The sequence below is a fragment of the Natator depressus genome, chromosome 3 (genome assembly GCF_965152275.1).
Source record: "Natator depressus isolate rNatDep1 chromosome 3, rNatDep2.hap1, whole genome shotgun sequence".
NCBI classification, from domain to species: Eukaryota; Metazoa; Chordata; order Testudines; family Cheloniidae; genus Natator; species Natator depressus.
The window spans coordinates 141,618,012-141,645,720 of NC_134236.1; the positions used below are offsets into that span (position 1 = coordinate 141,618,012).

The 27,709-nt window shown below is 39.1% G+C and overlaps 1 protein-coding gene across 4 annotated transcripts in view; it reads right to left on the reverse strand.

The window, feature by feature from the left end:
* Nucleotides 1–27,709, reverse strand: part of AKT3 (AKT serine/threonine kinase 3) — a 258,369-nt gene that overhangs the window by 137,414 nt on the left and 93,246 nt on the right. The window contains exon 1 of one of the 4 annotated variants that reach the window (XM_074948932.1): nucleotides 4,794–4,928. The exons of the other annotated variants lie outside the window; for them this stretch is intronic. The gene's annotated coding sequence lies outside the window, so the exon portion shown is untranslated. Of the gene's footprint in view, nucleotides 1–4,793; nucleotides 4,929–27,709 lie in introns of those variants that run through there. 4 annotated transcript variants of the gene reach the window in all.

The window sequence follows — 27,709 nt, forward strand, 5'->3', positions numbered from 1 at the left end:
CCCTCTGAGGGCAGTGTTACCTAACACAACATAAGAAGCATCAGAAGTGACTTTTTACCTAAGATGACAGTTATTAAATTTACAATGGTTTTAGTAAATATTTACCTGTTGTGATTTCATAACATATGGAAATTGCAACATAATCTAAAGCAACTGTAAAAAAATTGAGATTAAAAGAAATGAAAAGTATATCTTCCCTTAGCATCAAGTGTATGCTGTTTAATATAATGGAGTATTATAGATGCACGCACACACACAAATTTACTTTAAGGAGAGCCAAATTTTGGCAATAAATGTTTAGATCCTATCCTTTGTCTTTTATATAGTAAGGCAGCCCATATTTAAATAAAAATGCATGTTTCCAAGAAGCCACTGCTAATACTAAATGACATTTTGAGTACATCTATATTAAGACTTGAAAAATTCAATTGTCTATTCACCAGTGGGAAGTTTTCCTTATTAAGTGTGAAGAGCATATATTGCCATCTATTTATGCAGTACTGAAGCCGTCCTTAAGAAGTTTCTAGCCTGGGAGTGAAGATAAATGAGAACTGAATGTAAACTGAGGGAATGTTGTCTTTCTGAGGCTACAGACCATTCCAGTTCACCTAATGTTCCTCCCAGCTTAACAAAGTACCACCACAGTGTAATTAACAAGACTGATCAGTTTTACTACTGCTGTTCAGAACCTATGGGCAGAAACTGTCAAGAACCTTGCGAGAGACCTTCCTCCCCCTTGCAACAACCAGGAGGCGGAAAAGGGAGGAAAAGGCAGAAATCATCTTCTTTCCAATAGGACATGGACAGAGATCAAAATTAAGAGGTTGACTGAGTCACCCAGGAAAATCCAGTAACAGCTCACTAGTTGAAGTCGCAGCACATTTCCCAGTAGCTGGAAGTGAGTAGGAGAGCTGGGCTTCTTACCAGGGGCACTGTTCCTGGACCTCACTAATGGGGTTTCCATACCCTCATCTTTTGTACGTACCTCTAGCTAGAATGCCCCACACCCAGTTTATCTGGTAGAAGACTATACAGGATCTGCAGGATGCCAGACATCTTTGAAATGAACAGGGGAGCGTAAACAGGAGTAGGACCCTCCTTCGCCAGGACATTCCACCCCCTATGGCCAGCCAGAGTAAGATAGGAGCCAAATGGCTTCTTACTCCCGATGGTCATTACTTTAAACCTTTGCCTTGCCAGGGTTTCTTGAGCCTCTTGCTCTATTTTAGCTAGAAGATTAATCCTCCAACTGGTAGAAAACTAGTAAATTTTCCAAGCTCTTTTGTAGACTGCCATGCCAGTCAAACAGTCTTCAAAACAATAAAGAAAGGCTATTTACCTTACAGTAACTGGAGTTCTTTGAGATGTATGGTCCCTGTATGTATAGCACTGTGGGTAAACATGCACTCTGTATGCCTGGGAACGGAAGATTTTTCATTAGCAGTGTGCATGGGTCTGCTCCTGCATCTCCTCTTGCTTTGGATCAAGGGCATAAGGGGCAACACAGACAAACCGCCTCTCCAGTTCCTTCTCTAAAACAAGTCACCTTAGGAAAGGATCTGAAGCTTAGGGGAAGGAGGGTGGGTGGTGGTATACAAATAGGGACGACATTTTGAAGAACTCCAGTTTTTGTAAAGTAATCTTTCTTTCTTTGAGCAATGCTTTCTTTGTGCATTCTATGTGGGTGTCTCACAAGCACTACTCACTGAGGAAGACAGTGCAAGGAACCACTAGGGTTGCCAACCTCCTAATTTCTGAAAATCAGACACCTGCCCCGCCCCCACCTCTCCTCTTCCTCCAAGTCCCCACCCTCTGCTCACTCCTCTCCCCTATTTCCCATTGCTCACAGCTTCCCTGACTCCTCATTATGAAGTCTGCCAAGCCCTCTGCTGCTTTAATGTACATCCGTCCACACTTGAAATGCAACATAAGAATCACAGAGAAATAAATTCAGGCCTGGCATTAACAGAGTATCCATCCCTATGTGTTAACAGTCTCAGGCCCTCTTCTTATTACAGGTCTGAATTTGGCCTCTTTGCTTTAAGCGGAGGCCTAACAAGCAGATTCTGGTCCCACCAGCACCTTTCTAAACCCTGAGCAACACCAGCATGAGCAGCCAAGGGACATACAAACCCTAACTCCAGCATGCTGCCTGGGAGCGCAGGTCAGAAGAATGCTGTGGCCGCATGAGAGCAGCCAGGCAGCCCTGCTGGTGAGACAGGACGTGGCCATCCTGCACAGTAGCCTCCCCTTGCACTGCCTGCCCAGCAGACCCCTTCCCCACCCGCTCGAGCCCTTCCCACCTCGGAGCTGCCTGAGAGGGCGGCCAGAGGAAGCGCTGGCTGGCAGGGCAGCTCGTGTTCATTCCCTGCTGGGGAACATTCCATGCCTGCTGGGAGCTCCTTACCCCACTCGCCATGGGCCCCCACACACTGTCTTCAACCGCAAACTGTGCTCCTCAAAGGGGCCGCCCAAGCCAGTGTGTGCATGCTGCCTCAGGAACTGCCTCTTCAGGGCTGGGCAACAGGCTGCCACTCCTCTCCCTCCTTACCCACAGGCCACAGTGACCGGACATTGCCCGGTCCCCTTTTCCACCCAACTTTCCGGTCGAAAACTGGACACCTGATAACCCTAGGAACCATGCTGCACCACAGACTGCAGGACCACTGTGCCTAAAGATGCACCTGCTGAAGAGGATTGTACTAAGGCCTAATGTCTATAAAGGTATGCACAAAGCCCCATGTTGCCATTCTACAGGAGGGGAACACCCTGAAGAGAAGCAACCAAGGTCACAGTAGACAGTAATGAAGAAGCAGAGTGGGGAAGGAAGCAGAGTGTCCCCAGACATGAAGAACGCTGTGTAGCTCAAAAGTTTGTACCTTCCACCAACAGAAGTTAGACCAATAAAAGATATTACCTCACCTACCTTGTCTTTCTGATATCCTGGGACCAACACAACTACAACACCACAAACAAACAATTATATACGACAATGAATGTTGAAATTCAAAAAGTTAAAGCTTTATAACCATTAAAACAGTCAACATCATGCCAAATATACAAAGTAAATATCCTTAAGTTAAACTCTAGTAAGCAATTTCTTTATTTTGCCTACGTGTAATTTTCAATTATTATCCACGGAAATATTTTTTCATCTGTTTGTGTGGGGAGAGAAACATTGACCAATAAAAATTTAGTACTTCCAAGCCTAACTCTGAGTCTGATCCAATGTGGCAATTCTTATGGCCTTATATACCTTTGTGTCCTAGTATTTTAGCTGACTTTTTTAAAAAGAAAATTACTTAATAGTAATTCTTGTTCTCAGAAGGCTTGTAACAAAAAGGCAAAAACCCTTTAGCTAAGTACCATATCCAATGAATTCCCTTGCTGATCTTTTTGCTAATTCTAAACATATGTCTTCCCCATTTTAAATTACTGGACTGAATCTCTGTCCTATCACCTGAAAATTTAGTACTATTATGGATTCTAGTCATCGTTCAACTTTCCTTCCTGTTGCATTAAACTCTCAATTTTTTTAAATATAAAAATATGGGAAAATATTAAGAATAAATATTCAACAAGAAAAGCGAGAGATTGCCCTATACAACTGTAATATCAGTCTCTAACTTAGCAGGTCTGGACTCAGTTTTTAAAAATGCATTTGCTTAAATGTGCACCTAACGTACTCTCACAAAACTACTAATGTGCCATTGCAAGTCAAGGATTTGCAACACAGGTTACATAATTCATCTCCTCAACATGAGCATGCACAAAATCATCTTGCCAATTTAAACATTACTCTTATTTCCCCTTCACTCTTGAACACTTCAGATGACATGTAACCCAATCAAATTCAATGGGACTATTCAAATGTGTGAAATTGCTCACTTGCAAATGTGTTTACAGGTTCAAGTACAAATTTGGGTCCTGATCCTATAACAGTAAATGTTTAAAGTGGCAAGATTTTCTTCCTGATAGCTCAAATTAGACATAGAAAAGGTCAGTTCTGAATCTGGCCAGGATGTCTCTAACTCTTCATAATTGTAGCCTGAATTTTTAAAAGCAAGTTCATAATCTTATCCAGCACAATTTGTGACTAATCATCAATATGGGAGTGTAGGTACACATCTTTCAACGCATTTCAGATGAAAAAGCAGGTCTTTGAATCAACTCCCCTGCTGACAGTCTTGAGGAAATATATCTTGAAATAACTGTTTTTATTATTGGAAATTCTTGATGGATAAAGAATAATGTATTGCTGCCTAGAGCAACCTGGTCTTTATTGTCTATAACTGTAATATCTAAATCACCCTGATTATATTTCTTGTTTCTCTTGAGATGAGCAAATTTACATTCCATTTCAGTAATAAGCCTAGTTTACTCTCCACTTCCTATGTCTGTTCTCACAAATTCCATAATTGTATACTTGCATACTACAAAGTTTTAGTGCAAAATTCTGCCCTCAAATATGACTTCACCAACCAATGGAAGACCAGTTTGAACAACCATGATCCTTCTAAAATATAAAATCTCCCCACTGTATTTTCCACTACATGTATCCGATGAAGTGAGCTGTAGCTCGCGAAAGCTTATGCTCAAATAAATTTGTTAGTCTCTAAGGTGCAACAAGTATTCCTTTTCTTTTTGCAGATACATACTAACACGGCCGCTACTCTGAAATATGATCTTTCTGGCACTATAGAACACAGAAGAACATGGAATAAATCCATGAAGAAGAAATGCCAACCCAGCTAACAAAAAGAAGGTGACTCACCATTTGCAAAACTACTGACCTCTGCCAGGACACAGATGTAGAAAGCACTACTTGGTGAGAGGCAGTCACACCTGAATTCTCAATTATACTCCAACTGAAATAATAATTCCAAATTATGCCAAGACGACTGAAATGCTGTCTCCAAGGACTAAAAAAGAAGACATTAAATGCTCTCATCAGTTTGTTTTCTTAGATCAGTAATCTTGAAGAAAATGTCTTTTCCAGATTTAAGACTGACATCTTTCTTTTTTCCTATAAAGACAGAGAATAAGATTTCTGCTAAGCTCGTTCACATAACATTCAAGTCATTCAGTGACTAACCAAAAATCTTTGTTATACCCTGATGTAAAAAGGTTAGAAGAGAAGTATATGGAAACAGCCATGGAGCACTTCAAACTACTATTTCCATTTACCATTCTTAAGGCAATATCTTTATCCCATCAAAATAACCCAACTACCAGAACAGTAAACTTAACTCTTCTATGCAGTGTAGTTGTAGCTGTGTTGGTCCAAATATATAAGAGCGAAAAGGTGTGTCAGGTCTGACTTTTATTGGACTTACTTCTGCTGCTTAGAGAGACAAGCTTTGAAGCTTACACAGACCTGAAAAATTATTCTGTGTAAGCTCAAAAGTTTGTCTCTCTTAACAAAAGAATAAGGTCCAATAAAAGTTATTACCTCACCCACCTTATCTCTCTAAACGTATTCTTAATATTTAAGAGAGGAAAGTCTGTGGATTTAACTTTCCACTTCCATAATCTAAAGTAAGAGATCACCTGACAAATAGGAAAAAATTAAATTTACACTTAACCCTTTTGGGACAGCTTTAGTCCTTCTCCATATGTCTGTACCCCTTTTCTTGTCAAAAATTTTCATGTTTACTTCTTTCAAGTGAACCTGGAAATTCATAACAAACAAAACAATCCCCCCAAAAGGGGATATTAGGGGGGAGGGGAGAAAGTATGATTGAAGTCTGTGGTTTAAAATCTGGTTTATATGCAACTGTCAATACACAGGAAAATATGAAAGAAAGTTAGCTGATGCTCTTCAGGAGTGGGCCAGCCTTTCACCACTGGAGAAGCATTCAAAATGTGATCAAGTTGCAAGAGAAAATTAGTCTGCTAATCTAACACTAGCCTTTAGTGCTTATTTGTCTAGTTTTATATAATTTTAAACAATTTCTAACTGGCATTTTCTGCCCAGGAAAGGCCCAAGTTGCGATAGCAAGGGTGTGCAACATATCACTCTTGAGATACTTGAACAAAGCTACATAAGAGAGCTTACCTAGTGCCTGTCTACACATTTCTTGGGATCAAAATAATTTTATTACTCTATTTCCATAAGTACTAAATTTACCAAAAACTTAAAAATAGCAAAGAAAACAATTTCTCTCTCAGAAAGGTTCCTTTTAGAAAACAACAATGGAGGAAGGGGAAATATTAAACTCCCGAACTAATTAACAAAACTAAAGGAGGAGGTGGGGAACAATGACAATTAGTATGTACCCTCCCCCCAACCAAACCTCCAAATACACTCATTCTGTATATGCACACACAACAGCAGCATCATAAACCGTCTCAAGTTCTTGCCATTATTCAGTTCGACATCTGCACATGTTTATGCGTCTCTCCAAACAACCTCTTGAACACCCTGCTGGAGCTGTCATTTTTTTCTTCTCCCTATCTGGCAGATGGCAAGTCAACAATCGGCATCAACAGCAGCCGAATATCTCCCCCCTCCAGCCTACCCCCCCTAAACAGACACAATAATAACTTCTTTGTGCTTCCCCACAATGCAGCTGCTTAAACCATTTCGCTACAAGGCTGCTTTGCCTTAATAAAAAAAATCCCTTCTGTCAAGTCTAAAAAGCAGCATAATGTTAAGCAAGCTAAAGCCACAGCACAGCTGCAAACGGGCAGACACATTGACAGCTCCTCCCTTAACAAAGCCCTGTGAATTGAAGGGGGTTCATCTGAGGCTCACACAGTAATTAGTATAAAAAAGTCCGACAGCCTCTATTATGCTAAGGAAAAAAAACTGGACAGAACTGGGCTGCTGTTTTGCGTCAAGAGTTCTGCTGCAGAGTAGATAAATCATGTTGGGTTTTTTCCCCCCTCTCTTTTTAAAGACAGTAATAAGGAGGATGAGAGAAGCTAATTTGAAAACTTGGACACAGTAATTGTACCATATGGTGAGCATTTATCCCTTCTGAAATACACGCTAACAGTCACTTACATGCACAGTGCTTTGTTTTACAGTTGTTATTCTCTCTACCATATTCATAAAATGGATCTGAATATCTGATACTCCAGAGAAGTTGTGTGTAATTAGCAACAAAACTGCCTGGGCTTAATATACTGGCCTAGCATACCAATCTAATACACTGCAAAACAACTGCCTCCCCTCCCTCCTCCCCCACAAAAAAATGAAGTAGTGTCCACTTCAAGGTTTTATCTTCAACTCAAGATAGTCAAATATCAAAATATGACAAAGTTTAGAGAAGTAATTTCTTGACACTTTCATATATTGCTTCTTGAAACAGCTGGTTCTAGAACACATGAGGTCAGGCTAGTCTCATTATAACCCTATGCTACACAAAAAAGCTGGTTCAAGAAACAAGTATAATTCAGCCACTAGATAAAAATAACCACAAAATAATTAAGTTTAACCATCCTCAGGGGAGGAACTTGTACCAAAAACTTCCATGGTGACATTAAGCTTAAGAAAGGGCAATTTAAAAAAAAAGAAAGAAACCAATTAAAGAGACCCTAAGAAAAAGTGGGGAAATTAAAACCCTTATTTTCTACCTGGATGATATTAAAGAATACTGTTCCATAACAGAGTCACAAAAGAAATGCACACAGCTGAACGAAAAAGGAAGAAGGGATATCAGAATTATTTTAAAATAACAAACTCTGGTTGAATGGCAAGGTTCAGAAATTATTCAAGTCAAACAGTATCTTTCAGAAAATGGAAATCCAAACCTGGAAAGGAACATAAACCAAGGCACGCAAAATGTAAGGTAGACATTTGGAGGGCTAAAACAGATTTTTGAGGAGCAAATAACCAAACACATATAAACAAAAATAAATTAAGGCGAACAACATGAGAGAATCAGTCCATCTGCTAGACACCAGAACAGAAAGGCTGCAACTGAGAATTAGGGTATTGTAGAGAAACTAAATGATTTCTTTGCACCAGTCTTCATTACAGAAGATAGTGAGGAGAAACCTTCTGTGAACGATCACTTTTCAGGTAATAAAGACAAGGTATTGTCAGTGATCGTGGTGTCAAAAGATCAAATACTGGAACAAAGTGAGAAAGAGCAAACACGGACAGTATGTAGACAAGATTTCTAAAGACATTTAAGAATGAAGTGGTTGAACAAATATATGCAATCTTTTATTAAAATCACCTTCTACTGTCCGATTAGAGCGTCGCAAATTTCATACTTATGATTTAAAAAAGGGGCTAAGGGTGATTCAGGGAATTGCAGGCCAGTAATTCTTACTTCACTACCAGGAAAACTGTTCAAAGCCATAATTAAAAACAGAATTAGAAAGCATATTAGATCAATCTACATATGAGAAAGACAAACCAGTACTGCTTCTAAATAACATGCCTATCTTAACTATTGGAATTCTTTGCGTACCTCAACAAAATAATGAATAAAAAAACCAATTAGCTGACTATTTATTTGAACTTACTAAAAGCTTTCAGAAAGAGTTACTAAGGAAACTTGGTAGTTCTGGGAAGGGAGGGGGAGGAAAAAAAGAGGTAAAGTGCCTTGGAATTGGATGGATTAGAAACTAGCTGAAAGAAAGGAAACAGAATAGGATTATATAGTCAATTTTCAATATGGGGTGCCACAAGATTCTATATTAGGAACAGTTTTGCTTAATAAATTCATGACCCAAAAAATATGAGGTGGAAAAATTATTTATGTTTGTCTAGAATATGAGGAATTTCAGAGGACCATAACAAGTTTATAAAATGGGCAGAAAGACAGCAGATGAAATCTAAGGTGGAGAAATGCAAAGTAATTCACATCAAAAGGAATAATTTGCAGAACTCACACAGTCCTGAGTCTGAAATTAACTATAACTGTTCTGGACTGCTCAATGAGTGCCTTTGAGGAAACGGAAACAAAATATTAGGGTACATAAAGAACAGGATGTAAAGTAATACTGAAACATTACAATGCTATTGTATACAGATACATACATGCCTTCATTTGGAATACTACGTTAGTTCTGGTCAAACTTTCTCAAAAAGATGTAAAAGTAGTAGAGGGGATTCAGAGACCAGACAAAGGAATCAAGAGACTTCCAGAGGAAGAAAGAATGAATGGATCAGGACTATTTAAATTACAGATGAGATGAAGAAGAAGGAATATTATAATGACGTACAAAATAACAAACAGTATAGAGAAGATAAAGGATAACAGGTGAGACCAAAAAGGAGAGGATAAGAGCAAGAGGGACTTATGCTCAAATAAATTGGTTAGTCTCTAAGGTGCCACAAGTACTCCTTTTCTTTTTACTGAAAATGAAAGACAAGAAGTTTTTAAAAACACAAAAAGAAACCACATTTTAGACAGACCATATTTATTCTCTGGAAGTCACTGCCACAAAGTACCATTTACACCAAAAGCTTGTTAGGGGTCAATAAAAGATAAGACATTTATATGGATTATGAGAACATCTACAGTTATATTAGATAGGATTTTTTTTAAATATGGATTATAAATCCTTATGCATCAGGATATAAATCAACCTAAAAGGTTTAGATTTTCAAAAGAGCTCAAGAGTAAGTATCCAAGTGCTCAGCACCCACAACTGGGATCAGATTTTCAAAAGTGCTCAATTACAAGCACCCCACCAGTGTAATACTGATGGTCAAATTTTCCAAAAAAAGATCAGCAGCCACCATACCGAAATCATCTGATAATCTGAACCCTTATTTAGGTACCTAAATGCGACCTGAACTCTTTTGAAAACCTAGCCTCAAATGTGTATGGGTATTCTCCTTTTGAATGTCTGGACCTAATTGTCACAGCTTAGGACACTAAAAATCATCGTCTTAATAAAGACACTGGATTTATGGCTTATTACAACAATCAGTAACCGACTAGCCCCTCCTTTTTGTCCTATATCTACAGCGTGTTAACGGGCCACTTCACCTTGAACAGTCCCTTTAGAACACGTGCTAATTCTTACATTACACTATCTGTTTGATCTTGTATTTACCTGTGACACTTAGAGTACCTTTTCCAGATCTCAAGAAGAGCTCTGTGTGTAGCTTAAAAGCTTGTCTATCTCACTGACAGAAGCTGATCCAATAAAACAGCGGTTCTCAAGCTTCAGTAACCCAAGGACCCAATTTTGATTTAAAATGTTGCCACGGACCCCCAAGCCCCCCAGTCAGCCCCAGACCCCGCCACCACTTCACCCCTTCCCCCAAGGCCCCACCACCACCCCACCTCTTCCCGCTCCACACCTGCCCCTCCTCTTCCCCGCCTCTTTCTGCCCACTCCCCTCAAGCGCCACTGTTCCCGCTCATCCCCCTCCCTCCCAGCACCTCCTGCACCTTGGGAAACTGGCCATTTTAACAGACAGGATAGCAGACTAGGTGGGCCACTGGTCTTATCTAGTATGGCATCTCTTGCATTTGTAAGTTCAGCTACAAATGAGCATTGTTTTGAAACAACAAAAAATAGTCATTTTAATGAGAGTTTTTAAGTTCAGCTATACCTCAAAGAAAAGATGCCAACATGGTTCTGCATCATTGTTGCTAATGACCAAGCACAGGATATTATTAGTATATTGTAGCATATAAGTGACAAACCTTAACACCCTTTACTACAATTTAATATCTGATACAGGAAAATGAACTCTCTTCTAATAATATTCAATTTTTATATGCATGTACAGATTAAGAGTATATACAGCATCTGGAAGGTGTGATTCCCAGCTCAGAAAGGCACACATGCTAGCTCTCCTCCAATTAGCAAGTAAAAATAGCAAGTCTGGCTGTGGCAACATGGGCAGTAGCTAAGCATCCTAATACAGTCCCACCTAACCCCATGGGTACATACTTGCATGGCTCGCTCAAGCCGCCACCTGTGCTGCCATGGCCACACTGCAATTTTTAGCATGACAGCTCAAGCACAGCTAGCATATGTATGTCTACCGAAGCTGGGAATTATACCTCCCGTAGATATACAAATAGATGAAACCACACAGAAACTTTAAAGGCTTGTATAATTTACCAAGTGCTCATGGTCAGCTGTATGATAAACCCTGTACTTGAAAACCCCTTGAATATCTTCAAAATCATTTGAAGTAAAATACTTTAACATCTACCTGTGAAGCACAAATCATGAGTCAACCATGTCAACTAATTCTGCTGTTCAAAACATTAGGAAGCCAAAAAACTGATCTTTCTTCATGTTGACTTAGCATTGTAACACTAAATACAATGCTATAAAGAACACCAGGAAAGTTAACGTAGTTAATAATATACTTTCTTCAGCTTAGAGAAAAAGATCTTAACTAGATATAGCTCAAATGTCCTTAAAAACACTTCAGTTTTTTAGTTTAAATACTTTGTCGGTCCTAAAATATTTGTATTTGATTGCTAACGATCAAGTCAGAATGAGAATCACAAAACAATTTTAAAAACTAAGAATATCATTTAGTGTTACCTTTTGTAATCAGTTGTTTTTTAAGAACAGAAGTGTTAATGTCCATAAATATTTACTTAGCTGAGATAATAAAGTTTTCTTACCTGTAATTTTGACCAGTCAGACCCAGCAATTCAGAATTCATTAAGTGTGTCCATCCTCCTCCATTTTTGTAACTAGTGTGCAAACATTAGCTAGTTTACAGTCATAACTTGAAAAAATTTAAAACAGATTTATACAACCCTATCTGCAGAATTTCTGTCATTGACAGGCCTTTCAGGTTACATGACCTGCACCACAGAAATTTAATTTAATTTACATGGCCTAGTGCAACAACCTAAGAGAAATATTTGTCCCTGTTTTTCTGATTTGCACATACTCCATATAAAACTAACGTATGTGTATCTTGTGCTTTTTCTCCACTAACAGAAAACCCAAGATTTTTTTTCCGAATTGCTAACTAAAAGTTGGTAATTACTGGGTGTCTAGTACACTCCTGATGTAAAGTTCTAAAATTGTCTTTATCTGACTACCTTAAAAATCTGCAGCCATATTATTCAATATTCTGAAATTGCACACCGTAAGAAACATTTTTCCCATTAATTCTAATTCTAAAATTGGCACTTCTGAGATTTTAGCTGGTGATCCTTAATATAACTTACTGAAGAGTACTATTTGTGACACCCCAGGGTAAGTTACAACATAAAAATGTAAATTTATTAGTTTAATAATTAGTGAACAAAACACTATTGTTTTAATAGAAAAGGTTTTGTTTAAATATGAAAACAGCAAAGTTTGCTGATTAATAAAACACAAAAATAGAACTGACTTACAAAACTGATTTTAGAATCCTTGAGTAATTCTGTACCGGTGGTGTCACAAAAGATGTCACATCTGAACAGGCCATGGTCTGCTCAAAGTTAAGAAATGTCCGTTTTAATAAAAATATTTATTAAAAGTAGCCATGTATTCTTTCCATTTCATCGAGTTTCAGAATGCTTCTAAGATGCATGGGTGCAACTTCCTTTTTTTTTTTAAAAAAAAAAAAGCAACACTAGTCTAAATTAAATGAAAACTAAAGGTCTTCTTCTATAATGAATATATATATTTATATAGGATGTGGGGAAATCTAGATTATACTTACAGTCTATTAAAAGCATGAACAACAATGCTTACGGAACCTTAATAAAACATCCATATTTTCTGACTGCTTTTAATAACCTCCAAATGATAATTTCCTCAGAGCACTAAAAACTGGTGACAAAAACACCTGCACATTAGCACAGCGCTACAAGATGGGTGGTGGGGAATGAATTTCTACATACTAGTTGCATTCTTAAATTAACCTTTTAAATTTAAGGAAAAATACCAATTACTGAATAATATTTTCACTATGTGTCTAACCTATGAAAGTTCTTTGTAAATCATCCAAATGCTACTGTGTGAATTTTCTGGAGCAGAATACCAGGAAAGCCAAATATTTATTAGCCAATGAGTTGTTGATATTTAAAAGATACCAAGAAATCTTCACAATAATGGTCTAAGTCCTCTGAGTCCAACTAAATGTCCTCAGGCACAGATTTGCAGGGGGACTTAAAGGCAATTTAAAGTCTCTGCATTCCCCTAATTGTGAGGGCAGTTAGGCTTCCATAATATACATCTGGGGATAAACTCAGGGAAAATTACACTCTTTTTCCTTCTCATGCCAGTCCAGATGCTAGGGGCCTTCTAAAGCAGTGCAGTGCTGTACAGCAAGAAGGTATCAGCACCTCAGAGGTGTCTGCAGCACTCCTAAACATTAATCTGTAGTGTTATGAGAACATAAACAGTAAGCGATGCATGATCCAGGTGGCTGCCTTAACTGGTCTCCAAAAATGATCATTCATCTTTTCAGCTCATAACACTATTTACTACTATTTCCAATGGAGTGTACTTTCAAAGCACCTGGGTCTTCTCTCCCTGAAGTGAAACAAGATTCCCTGACTAGAACTTTTATCCATTTGGAAAGAATGAATTTAGAAGCAGTGCAGCTTCATTTTTTCCCATTTCAAGGGCCACCATGCAGGCTAAAATGGCATTCCAAGGCCCTGAAATCCCGAACTCCTTTAAGTGACTGGTATTGCTTTCCTAAAATTACAGAAAGTAGCCCCTAGTTTCTTGAAGTTTCTAGAACTGGAATAAAAAAAAAACAATTCTATAATTTTAATTCAGTCAAAAACATGTTATCTCTGCCACAAAATATGGAACCTTCCCAAAAATGATTATTTTAGTGAAGAAGAAAAAAATCAAACGCAGATCTTCGAAGAACAGGGCTTGCACCTCTCTCCTGCTTTTCTAACTCTGCTGATGAGAAAGGATGGGAAAGGAGTCCAGGAGATCTGGCTGTATTTTAATGAAGCCCTACTGAGGGCGCAGGAACAAACCATCCTGATGTGCAGAAAGAATAGCAAATGTGGCAGGCGACCAGCATGGCTTAACAGGGAAATCTTCAGTGAGCTTAAACACAAAAAAGAAAGCTTTCAAGAAGTGGAAACTTGAACAGATGACTATGGAGAAGTATAAAAATATTGCTTGAGCATGCAGGGGTGTAATCAGGAAAGCCAAAGCACAACTGGAGTTGCAGCTAGCAAGGGATGTGAAGGGTAACAAGAAGGGTTTCTACAGGTATGTTAGCAACAAGGTAGTGGTCAGGGAAAGTGTTGGACCCTTACTGAATGGGGGAGGCCACCTAGTGACAGATGATGTGGAAAAAGCTGAAGTACTCAAATGGTTTGTTTTGCCTCAGTCTTCATAGACAAGATCAGCTCCCAGACTGTTGCACTGGGCAGCACACTGTGGGGAGGAGATAAGCAGACCTCAGTGGTGAAAGAATAGGGTAAGGACTATTTAGAAAAGCTGGACATCCAAAAGTCCATGGGGCCAGCTATAATGCATCTGAGGGTGCTGAAGGAGTTGGCTGATGTGATTGCAGAGCCATTGGCCATTATCTTTGAAAACTGGTGACAATTGAGGGAGCTCCTGGACGATTGGAAAAAAGCAAATATAGTGCCCATCTTTTAAAAAGGGAAGAAGGAGAATCTGGGGAACTACAGATGGGTAAGCCCCACCTCAGTCCCTTGAAAAGTCATGGAGCAGGTCCTCAAGAAATCCATTTTGAAGCACTTGGAGGAGAGGAAGATGATCAGGAACAGTCAACATGGATTCACCAAGGACAAGTCATGCCTGACCAACCTGATTGCCTTCCATGATGAGATAACTGGCTCTGCAGATATGGGGAAAGCAGTGGACGTGATGTATCTTGACTTTAGCAAAGCTTTTGATACAGTCCCCCACAGTATTCTTGCCAGCAAGTTAAAAAAGTACGGATTGGATGAATGGACTATAAAGTGGAGAGAAAGCTGGCTACATCACCAGGCTCAATGGGTAGCGATCAACGGCTCAATGTCTAGTTGGCAGCCGGTATCAAGCAGAATGCCTGAGAGGACTATCCTAGGCAGAGTGGATAAAAATCAATTATTTTTTAAAAATTAATTAATTAAAAAATCAGATTTTTTTTTAATTTAAATTGGATGTTTTTGATAAAATGCTTTTTGAGGAAAATCCTAACTAAAGATAGTTTTAATTAAGATACATTACAGCTCAAAGATATCTCATCATGGAATAGTGATTATAAATTCTAATTCTATAGTATGAAACAATATATTCATGTAATGTTTAAGAAAAGTTTTGTAAATGAGTTTCAACAGTTCATGGATTAGGGACCCAATCTTATAGGATTCCAGGGTCTTCTGTATAGATTAGTTAGGTTAATCTTTCTATCTACCCAATGGGACTCAAGTGCTCAGTCTAGAGGATACCATCAGAGATGCTTAGTTTTGCAGTTCTCAAACTGTGGATTTGTGTCTCCAGAGAAAAAATGCTTGTTAACAGCAAAAATGTTTTAAATAAATAAATAAATAGAGGTGAGAAATAACAGACCTCAGCTCTATTGTCCCTCTGCAAATTTGTGTACACAGAGTCAATCCTTTACCTCTCTCTAAACGTACAAAGTTTCAAAAGTTCAATGAATAGAAGATTGTTGGGGTGCAATAGATCTGGACAACAAGAAGAAGTCTGGAGATAAATGTGAGAAGCAAGGGACATACGGTTTTTTGTTAAAATGCTATATGTTTGCTGTTGAAGAAAAAAAATCCCGAATACTTAACTTTGTTGTTTCAGTTAGATAAAACAATTTAAATGTCTGTCTGGTGATGTTCTCCTCCTAATACAGCATGGCAAGAAAATCCTCCAAATATTAATGATTAACCTGTTGAATTGGAGATAGTTCACCTCCCAGTGACTTCATAAATATCTGCTTCAATTACCTTTGTTAAATGAAATAACAATCATTCATTTTCTGATATAGCTGTAAAACTAATCTGAAAAGTTTTCAAAATAAATCACTGTTTAAAAATGTATAGTGTGTACCTTCTAAAAATGAAACCTACATCTATCTCTGAGTTGTGAAGAATATGTATTTAGGTTATAACAACCAACAAGAATACATTCTTATGTAGAAAACCATGATTAAATCAAATCTTCCTGACTAGTGATTTAAATCATGATTTAAATCAATTTGATTTAAATCAAATCCATCCTGATCCTGGGGCCAGTTTTGTTCAACATTTTCATTAATGATCTGGATGATGGGATGGATTGCACCCTCAGCAAGTTGGCCTGGAGTGGGGGAGGAGAGGTAGATACGTTGGAGGATAGGGATAGGGTCCAGAGTGACCTAGACAAATTGGACGATTGGGCTAAAATAAACCTAATGAGGTTCAACAAGTGCAGAGTCATGCACTTAGGACGGAAGAATCCCATGCACTGCTACAGGCTGGGAACTGACTGGCTAAGCGGCAGTTCTGCAGAAAAGGACCTGGGGATTACAGTGAATGAGAAGCTGGATATGGGTGATTATTCCCCTCTATTCGGAACTAGTGAGGCCACATCTGGAGTATTGCATCTGGTATTGGGTCCAGTTTTGGGCCCCCCACTACAGAAAGGATGTGGACAAATTGGAGAGATTCCAGTGAAGGACAACGAAAATGATTAGGGGGCTGGGGCACATGATTTATGAGGAGAGGCTGAGGGAACTGGGTTTATTTAGTCTCCAGAAGAGAAGAGTGAGGGGGGATTTGACAGCAGTCTTCAACTACCTGAAGGGGGGTTCCAAAGAGGATGGAGCTAGTCTGACAGAACAGGGAACAATGGTCTCAAGTTTCAGTGGGGAAGGTCTAGGTTGGATATTAGGAAACACTATTTCACTAGGAGGGTGGTGAAGCACTAGAATGGGTTACCTAGGGAAGTAGTGGAATCTCCATCCTGAGAGGTTTCTAAGGCCCGGCTTGACAAAGCCCTGACTGGGATGATTTAGTTGAGGTTGGTCCTGCTTTGAGCAGGGGACTGAACTAGATGACTTCCTGAGGTCTCTTCCAACCCTAATATTCTATGATTCTATGACCTGAGAACCAGAATGAATCATAATAATCTAAGGGATTTTCTTCTAGTTCACAACCAGAAGCAGCGAGCAAACTTGATATCAGATTTAGAAACCGAAGGAGGTATGTCGTGGTCTGTACGCTAACAACCTAGGTATTAAATCTAGCACAGCGGCAGCAACTCCAAGAGGTAAACTGTTGCTGTGTCTTCTCAAGGCTGATACTGTTCACGTATCCACTTTATGGTGCTGGTGCTCATTTGCACGTTAAAGTAATTTTGAAGGAATTTCAGTACCTCAGCCATGGAGAAGACATAAGTTCCAATCTCCTCCATCCCACCAGCGAGAAAGTATCTGCCAAATCCTAGTATCTTACATGGATAAAATGCTTTCAGGAAGAGCACATCATCATGATGTTTGGAATAACTTTTACCAAAAGGCCTTTCTTCTGGGGAACTACCTATTCTACAAGTATACTGTAAAATCTTAAAGTGAACTGGATTTTAATAGCAACTGGGTCTCATACCAATAGATCACCTCGTTAGGGGGTCGTTCAGATCTTCTATTAACATGCTTATTCGTTCCAGGTACCAGGTCCACTTTGGCCAATCTGAGATGAAGAGAATGAACATCCCAAGAGATTTTCTGTTTATCTTGGTCCAGGGTCAAAAAAAGTAGGCCCCATTTGGAGTTCTTTTCAACTGCTAGGGCTTCTGAGGTGCTGGAACTCATATCCCTGCACCAAATGAAATAACCGTCTACTTTCTGTTGGGCTTCGTAGCCATCATTATCTATTTGCAGCTTCCTCCAATGATGACAAATTCATTCAAAGAATTCAGTGTTGATTTTCCACTCTCCCAGACACACTGGGGATCTGCGTAAGTCCCCTACGAGTGTTTTGGCTATGAGAGTGACAGGTAGGATGGTTACATTTATCTGTTGTCAACGGTGCAAGCAGAACATGGCAATTTGGGGAATCTGTCTATGTACAACTTATGAACTGCAGTCTGATTTTATGAATTGTCTCTATCAGTATGTCTTTTGACTATCTTTTACTGGGTACTGCCTCATCCTCCCTGTGCTAGGAAAATGGAGGGGACAGTGTCGACCATCTATCCATGAATAAGCCAATTACTGGACTATCAGCTCCTGAATTAGTTCTTACCTAGGGAAGACAAAAGACCAATTGCATCCTACGAAAAAAGTTTTCCCCAACTTCTCTGCAGGCGTTGGGGTTTGAAGAGTGGAAAATCCCCAAATAGGAGGACAAATAAACAAGTTGTTGTAGCCTTTAAAAGCGCAGAGACTGTGTGAGTCAGGGAGAATCACAGACACACACACAGCTTTGGCAACAGAAAGGAAGGATTTCATAGTGGGGGAAGTATTTTATAACTGTGGGAATAGCAAAAGGGGGTAAGGGGGGGGGAGAGAGAGAGAGAGAGATTCCATGATTCTGAAGAGAAGTCATGTGCAGGAAGAGGGATCCTATACTGCTCAAAGGAGTCTGATGTAAACCCACAGAAAGCTCCAGATTTATGAGGAAACTGAAGCAAGGAGATGTGTGTAAGGTTTTTTTATTTTTTTGTCTGGATCTGTATGTCTTCAGTGATACCTAAAGTAAAGAGATATACTGGTTTTGGAAACTATTACAAAGTCTGTGTGTCTGTTTGCTTTTAACCTTCACATGTCCTTGAAGAGGACTACAACAGGGTATAAAAGAGAACTGGACAAATTCGTGGAGGTTAAGTCCATTAATGGCTATTAGCCAGGATGGGTCAGGAATGGTGTCCCTAGCCTCTGTTTGTCAGAGAGTGGAGATGGATGGCAGAAGAGAGATCACTTGATCATTACCTGTTAGGTTCACTCCCTCTGGGGCACCTGGCATTGGCCACTGTTGGTAGACAGGATATTGGGCTGGATGGACCTTTGGTCTGACCCAGTATGGCCATTCTTATGTTCTTAAGAGATAACTTGTATATCTAGAAAGCCCACAAGACTGGAACTCTGGGAAAGAATGTGCTTAAGTCACTGGGGAGACAGGGAGGGTGGGGTGCACATTGGTCCTGGACGCCTGGGACCATTTGTATTAGCTGCTGTATTTGCATGAAGGAATAACAAAGAGTCTGTACCAAGGAAGAGTGCCAGAGAAGCCAAGGAGAGAATGCTGCAGCCTACTGAGACCTAAGGAAGTTTCAGAGTTTATATGTGAAAGAATAGTCACCATGTCCAACTGCATCTCGATTAGGCATTTTTGAGCTTGTGGTGAAAATGCAGAAAAACTAGTCTGACTGATCTGATCTGGAGGTTGTTTAACAACCACTTCTTTTCCGTCAATTACTACTGTCAGGCCAACTGCTTCCCATCCCTTCAAACTGAAGAACACAGGAGAGTATTTCATTGGAATAGCTGGTCTCACTTGGACATCCTTTAACTAATTTTCATCTTTCAACTACCACCTGATAGTAGGGAACTTGTGACAAAGTTCCTCCTCTACCTTGGTGGGTCTTGCACTTATTGGTAGATTTGCTCACCTCAGAGATTCACCGCAGCCCTCAGTTTGGCCGTTTTTGTGAACCCACAGTCCAGGGCAACTCCTCCTGTATCTGATCAGGAGTTGGGAGGTTTGGGGGGAACCTGGGCCCGCCCTCTACTCTGTGGAATGCAGCTGTCTAGAGTGCCTCCTGGAAAAGCTGTGCAACAGCTACAACTCCCTGGGCTACTTCCCCATGGCCTTCTCCCAACACCTTCTTTATCCTCACCACCGGACCTTCCTCCCGATGTCTGATAATGCTTGTACTCCTCAGTTCTCCAGCAGTACGCCTTCTCACTGTCAGCTCTAGTGCCTCTTGCTCCCAGCTCCTCACACACGCGCCACATACTGAAGTGAGGTCCTTTTTAAACTCAGGTGCCCTGATTAGCCTGCCTTAATTGATTATAGCAGCTTCTTGATTGGCAGCAGGTGTTCTAATCAGCGTGTCTGTCTTAATTGTTTCCAGAAAGTTCCTGATTGTTCTGGAACCTTCACTGTTACCTTACCCAGGGAAAAGGGACCTACTCAACCTGGGGCTAATATATCTGCCTTCTATCACTCTCCTGTAGCCATCTGGCCCAACCCTGTCACAAACTCTACAATAGTTTTATATGCATTGTACATCATCCTTCATTTATGAAGCAGACCAACGTTTAGTAGAATCAAATACTCCTGAGGGACAAACTGGAAATATAGTATACTTTGCTTATCCTTCCTGCTTATTGCTGGATTTTTGGTGGACAAAAATATATGCTGGCTCTTGAAAAGAAGTGGAAATTTTCATCTAGTTAAAACTACAAGCCAGTTCTGTGCCTCTATTCCATATATGACTTGAGTTGCACGGTTCTCATTGTTGCAAATTTTTTATTTTATCATACTACTTGAAGTTTTCATTAATTCATAATACATTTATCTGATTTTTCCAATGTAAAGTTATCACCAGCCTTCTGGCATCTCTTAATTACATTCCAGGTTAAACTTTCATGTTAATTCTATCTTATAATAAAAGAGATTATGCATAAAGCATATTAGACTTGCAAGTTCTGATATACAAGTGAAGGTATATTGAGAGCTGAAGATGTACTGAGTTTATTTAAAAAAAACAAACCTTCAGCTAATTATTATTGGGAAATATTTTCTCTGTCTCGGCACTAAAAATTCTGTTATTTGCTCCTTTACCACGATCATCTACTTTTCTTAGGCAACCTGTACAATTAGATTCAAATGGTCACTGGTACTCATCTCACAGTGCAAAGAGCTAGAAACCAAGAATGATCTACCCATATATTTAAAAAGAAAAGGAGTACTTGTGGCACCTTAGAGACTAACAAATTTATTTGAGCATAAGCTTTCGTGAGCTACAGCTCACTTTATCATAAGCTCACGAAAGCTTATGCTCAAATAAATGTGTTAGTCTCTAAGGTGCCACAAGTACTCCTTTTCTTTTTGCGAATACAGACTAACACGGCTGCTACTCTGAAACCCATATTTTTAGATATACTGTATTGTTTAAAAGTCAGATGGTGGTGCCTAATATGGGTTATTTTAAATACTGGAAAAAAATTAGGATCTCTTTTCTTGTTACATCACTCAGCCATAAGAACAAGGCAAACTCACTCTTGCCAAGATCACAACCCATTACTTGATGGGCTCTGTCATTTTTAATTAAATCTTACCTGTTCCCTTATGTTTATAAAAATATTTTTGGAATTTTACATTATATAAAAATAATCTAGTGTGACTAATTAAATATCTTAATTAAAAAATATATACTACTAATTTCACTAGTTAACAATGACAAGATAATCATGTGCCAAATTGTTAATGGCAGTGCTAAGAAACTCACAGTAGTTAAATGACAGGTTTCAGAGTAGCAGCCGTGTTAGTCTGTATCTGCAAAAAGAACAGGAGTATTTTTGGAATACAACAAACAGGAAAGTAAAAAAACCTTTTAAACACACAGCAGAATATTTTTCAGTTACAAGTTACAGTTAAATAAGGAAACTATTACTACTAGTTTAATTTCCCTCTATTGCTACAACTGGTACAGAGTCACTGGTGGGAACAATGGTGAGAGCACAACCGTAGGCTGAACATCTGTGTTTTAACCACCCTCACATCTAGCCCTACTTGGAGAAGAGCTGGACATCATGATTGCTAAAATGCCAACAGTCACCAGCAGCCTCTCTCGATCAGCACTCCCACCCGCTATTGCTACCACTAGTGGAAATGCACTGATATGAAATTTAGGTAAAAATAGGTATTACAGAAAAAGCTCAAATATGCAGTGATGCTCTCCAAAAGGTGTCTAAAAAGGACCAAAATTCATAGCAGTTGTCATACATACATAAAATCAATGGTATGGTTATATCACTGAAAATTATATTGATTTTACAATATAAAAGAATGTGGATAAAATATATACCCCAAAGAATATGTATAAATTTTCATTAAGTAAGCTCTGAAGAAAAGTTGAATGTGTGTCCTGTCATGACTTGCTGGAATTAGGATCCTGAAATATCCTACAGTTTCTCCCCTGAGGGCAGGGTGGTTTCATGCTGGCAAGGGACATAAGCTCACTGATGCCCAGCCCCATTTTTTAAAAGTAGTAAACAAACACTTCCTCCATGTCTCCTCTTGCTGCCCAGGCTTCTCATCCACTGTCTACTGCTACCAGCAAGGCCCACATTACACTCATCTGATCTTGACACAAGCCATATGAATATAAGAGGAGATGAACTCAAGACAACACAATTTACAGTGATCTGCCTGACGTCCTCATTCAGCCTCTCTTTCGGCAAGTCTGTGGTTGCACAGGTGCTAACACGGCACTGTTGTCCCATAAAACATATCCAGCAAGAAGAGTGGGGTGTGCAGACACTGTACTTTCCTTTAAATGCCTGGGTTTGGAGGAAAGACCAAATTGCCCATCCAAAGAATGTATGGAGTATACGGGAGGCAGAGTGTTGAGGGTATAGAGACCGTAGAGTGCTGAACTCAATGGAAAGGATTGGTTAATAACCTAGGAAATGTCAGGGCTCTAAGACTTTAAATTGATACGGTGTTACTTTAACTAATAATTATTTATTTTTAGTACCATGACTTATTAAAGGTGAAGGACAAATGGGACCTTGATTTTTAATGTTTCATTCAAAAGGTATTATTTTGATTAACTCCTAGACAAAACACTAAACGTTCAGAAATTCAGTTCAGATTCTGATAAATATCCAAGTTTGATTACTATTCTGAACCTTTTCAGTATGCAAAATTAGACAAGACACTTAGGAAGATTTATTCACCAATTCATAGACTTAAGGCCAGAAGAGATTTTATATTTACATCCAGATCATTTATACAAATGTTAAATAGTGTTGGGTCTAGATCTGATCTCTGCAGAACTCCAGTACAACCTTCTGCCTATTAGTCCAAAAAAATTGTTTAAAATGCCTTTTAGCATGCCATTTTGGTATTTCTGCCCACAGTCATGTAAAAATATAAAATAATTAAATAACAGTGAATCCAACTGAGCCTCAAAAGCTGTATAGTGCTTTTCCAAAGATTTCATGATCTTATTCTTTGGATTAAATCAAATCATGTGACCCATCTTTAACACATTGGACATTAACACAATGTAGTAAATAAAGATTTCCACAGTACAAGCATAATTAACTCAAAAAACCCACTGAAAATATAAAAGAAAAAACACCTTCAATATTCAACAAATAGCATCATGCCATAACTATTGTTATCTGCTACTGCCAATCAGTATTGTTATCGTTGTACAAAGACTCCGGTGCACCAGACTGTCGCTAATTATGTATATTCAAGTGATTAGCAAGCACTTGTTGCCTCGTTCACACCACCCTCCAAACAGCAGCCTTTGAGAGGAGAATAGGCTGCAAATTTATTGAGAGAACACTGTTAATCCTTTGGGGAGAATGTAAATGTAAACAGGACTACTCTACATCAAGGTGCTTTGACAACAACAATCATCTGCATAAACACATGCTCAACAACAAACAGGTGTTCTATTTCACAACTAGCACCGATTTGATGCTTTCAAGTAAGCATTATGCACAAACTGTTAGAAGTACTTTGAAACCAGCTGCAATTACTATAATTAGCTGTTTTCCTGCACTTTGTTCCCCCCCACCCCTACCTGTTCAGTATTGTGTTGGCTGCAATCTGTAATCTCAAAGTAAAACCAAAGTTCCAAACCCTTGTTTTGAGACTACCATCCTCAGCAAGTTCATACTTACCATTAAAGCACTCCCAGTAGTAACAAGATGCTTTGCATGAAATGGTTTAACATGCCTATCAGTGTTCAGTCACAAGTACGACACTCATTGTTATGAATAGGAAAACAAGGACAACTGCAAAATGATAACACTATAAACATAGTAAGCTTTTGGTGGTCAGGATTTCCTTTTATATCATCATTAATCTGTCCTGGAAATGAAAAGACAAAAGCATTTTTTTAAAAATAAAAAGTGCCTCACACCTAGTGTTACCAGATAATGGGTAGAAGAATCATAGGGTTAGAAGGAACCATAAGGGTCATCTGCTCCAGTGGCTCTCAATCTTTCCAGACAAGCATACCCCTTATGAGAGTCTGATTTGTCTTATACACCCACAAGTTTCACCTCACTTAAAAACTACTTGCTTACAAAAAAATCAGACATAAAAATACAAAAAAGTGTCACAGCACACTATTACTGAAAAATTGCTTACTCTCTCATTTTACCATATAATTATAAAATAAATCAACTGGAATATAAATACTGTACTTACATTTCAGTTTCTAGTATATAGAGCAGTAAAAATAAGTCATATGAAATTTTAGGAGTACTTGTGGCATCTTAGAGACTAACAAATTTATTTGAGCATAAGCTTTCGTGAGCTACAGCTCACTTCATTGGAATGCAGACTGAATGCATCCGATGAAGTGAGCTGTAGCTCATGAAAGCTTATGCTCAAATAAATTGGTTAGTCTCTAAGGTGCCACAAGTACTCCTTTTCTTTTTGCGAATACAGACTAACACGGCTGCTACTCTGAAACCTATGAAATTTTAGTTTGTACTAACTTCACTAGGGCTTTTTATGTAGCCTGTTGTAAAACTAGGCAAATATCTAGATGAGTTGAGGTATCCCCGGAAGACCTCTGCATACCCCCAGGGGTATGCGTACCCCTAATTGAGAACCCACTGATCTACTCTAACCCACTGCCAAGATGCAGGATTTGTTGTATCTAAATCATCCAAGACACAGGGCTATCCAACCTCCTTTAGAAAACCTCTAGTGAAGGAGTTTCCATAAACTCTCTAGGCAGTCTGTTCCACTGTTCTTACAGTTAGGAAGTTTTTCTTGAGATTTATTCTAAATCTGCTATGCTATAGTTTGACATTGCCTCTTGTCCTGCTCTCTGTGGCAAGAGAGAACAACTGCTCTCCTTTTTTATGGCATTATTTGAAGTATTTCAGGTATTTGAAAACCAGTATCATGTCTCCCATTTAATCTCCTCTTTTCCAACCAAAACATACCAGTTCCTTCAGCCTTTACTCATGTGGCTTACATTCCATCCCTTTGATCATCTTTGTCACTCACCTCTGGATCCTTTCCAGTTTCTCTACATCCTTTCTATAGATTGGTGACCAAAATTGGACACAGTACTCCAGCTGAGGCCTACACAGCACCAAGTAGAGTGGTACTATCACTTCCCATGATTATTAATGCAACCTAAAATTGCATCTTTATTTATTTAATTTGGCAACAGCAATCGAATTGTTGACTCTTGTTGAGGTTGTGATTCACCACTACTCCCAGATCTTTCTCAGCAGTATTGCTGCCAAGCCAGTTATCCCGTTCTGTATTTGTGCATTTGGTTTTTCTTCCCTGAGTGTAGCACCTTACATTTGTCTTTGTTGAATTTCATTTTATTGTGTATAGCCCAGTTCTCCAATTTAACAAGAGCCCTCTGAATTTTAGCTCTATCCTCCAAAGTGTTGGCAACCCTCCCTCTTTCCCCCACCACCCAGCTTAGTGTCATCTGCAAATTTGATCAGTATGCTCTCTATTCTTACATCCGAGTCATTAATAAAGATATTAAACAACACTGGATAAGAACAAATGCTTGTGGAACCCAACTTGAGACCTCCCTCCAATCTGATATCATTCCAATAGTTACTCTTTGCAGTTGTTTAACCAATTACGTAACCACTTAATAGTAGTTCTGCCAAGCCCGCATTTCTCCAGTTTACTTAACAGAATGTCATGTGGGACTATGTCAAAAGCATTGCTGAAGTCCAGGTATATTATGTCCACCGCATTCCACCTATCCCCCAAATTAATTACCCTGTCAAAGAAGGAAATCAAGCTGGTTTGGCATGATTTGTTCTTGGTAAATCCATGGTGGCTGATAGTGATCACCCTTTCATCCTCCAGGTATTCGCAAATTGAATGTTTTATATATCGCTCTCATAGCTTCCCTGGTATCAGAGTCACACTGACTGGTCTATAGTTCCCCAGCTCCTCCTTTTTGCCCTTTTAAAGATGGGCCTTACATTAGCCCTTCTCCAGTCTTCCAGGATCTCTGCAGTCATCCATGAGTTTTCAAATATTATTGCCAGTGTGTCTCCAAGATTTCTTCAGCTAATTCCTTCAGTACTCTCAGGTGAACAGCATCAGGCCCCGCTGACTTGAATTCATTCAAATTGGTCAGAAGATCGCTGATGTGTTCTTTACTTATCCCAATCTGCATCCCCTCCCCTTTGTCGTCTATGGTAACTTTGCTAGTTTTCTGGTCTTGTTATTTTCTGAGAGAAGACTGAAGCAAAGTAGGCATTGTGCAACTCTGTCTTCCTATCATCTTCCGTTACCAGATCACCTCTCTCTATTGAGTGGCAGACCCACACCATTCTTGATCTTTCTTTTTTAGCTGACATAATTGAAGAACCCCTTCTTGTTGTCTCTAACATTCATTGCCAGCTATAAAACTAATTCTTTGCCTTTGCTTTACTGATTTTCTCCCTACACGCTCGCACTATTCCCATGTATACTTTCTTGGTGACATGCCCCTCCTTCCATTTCCTTTATGTATTCCTTTTGATTTTTAGATAGCTAAAAAGCTCCTTGGGCAGCCATATTGTCTCCTGTGGCTCTACTTATCTTTCCTCTGAGTTGAAATAACTTGATGTTAAACCTCTAGTATTGCATCTTTTAGGAACTGCCAGCTCCCTTCGACTTCTTTTCTTCCTAATTGGTCTTTCCACGGGACCTTCCCTACTATTTCTCTGAGCTGGTTGGACTTCAGAAAGGCAGATTTCAGTGTCCTTGTTTTGCTTTTTCTCATGCCTTCCTTTCCATAGGATCTTTAATTCTATCAGATCATGATCACTTCCCTCCCAAGTTCCCAATCACAATCATACCCCTAATCATATTTGTTCCCCTTCTCTGTACCTTTTCCAATATATCTTTTTTGATACAGGGTGACCAAAACTGGACGCAGTAATCAAATTGTGAGCGTATCATGGATTAATATAGTGGCATTAAGATATTTTCTGTCTTATTATCTACCCCTTCCCTAGTGATTGGAAAGCTAATGTTGTTAGCTTTTTTGAATGCTGCTGCACTTTGAGCAGATGTTTTCAGAGATCCACAATGACTCCAAAATCTTTCTTGAGTGGTATCTAATTTAGACCCCATCATTTTGTATGTATAGTTGGGATTATGTTTTCCAACATGCATTACTTCGCATTTATCAACAATTAATTTCATCAGCCATTTTGTTGCTCACTCACTTTTGTGAGATCCCTTTATAACTCTTCACAGTCGGCTTTGGACTTAACTATCTTCAGTAATTTTCAATCCTCTGCAAATTTTCCAACCTCACTTTTTACCTTTTTCAGGGTCATTTATTAACATGTTGAATAGCATTTGTCCTAGTACAGATCCGTGAGTGACACCACTATTTATCTCTCTCCATTATGAAAACTGACCACTTAGTCCTACCCTTTGTTTTCTGTCCTTTAAACAGTTACTGATCCATAAGAGGAACTTCCTTTTTACCCCATGACTGCATACTTTGCTCAGGAGCCTTTGGTGATAAACCTTGTCAAAGGTTTTCTTAAGCCCAAGTACACTATATGCATGGGATCACTCTTGTCCATATGTTTGTTGACCCCCACAAAGAATTCTAATAGATTGGTAAGGCATGATTTCCCTTTACAAACGTAGGGATGACTCTTC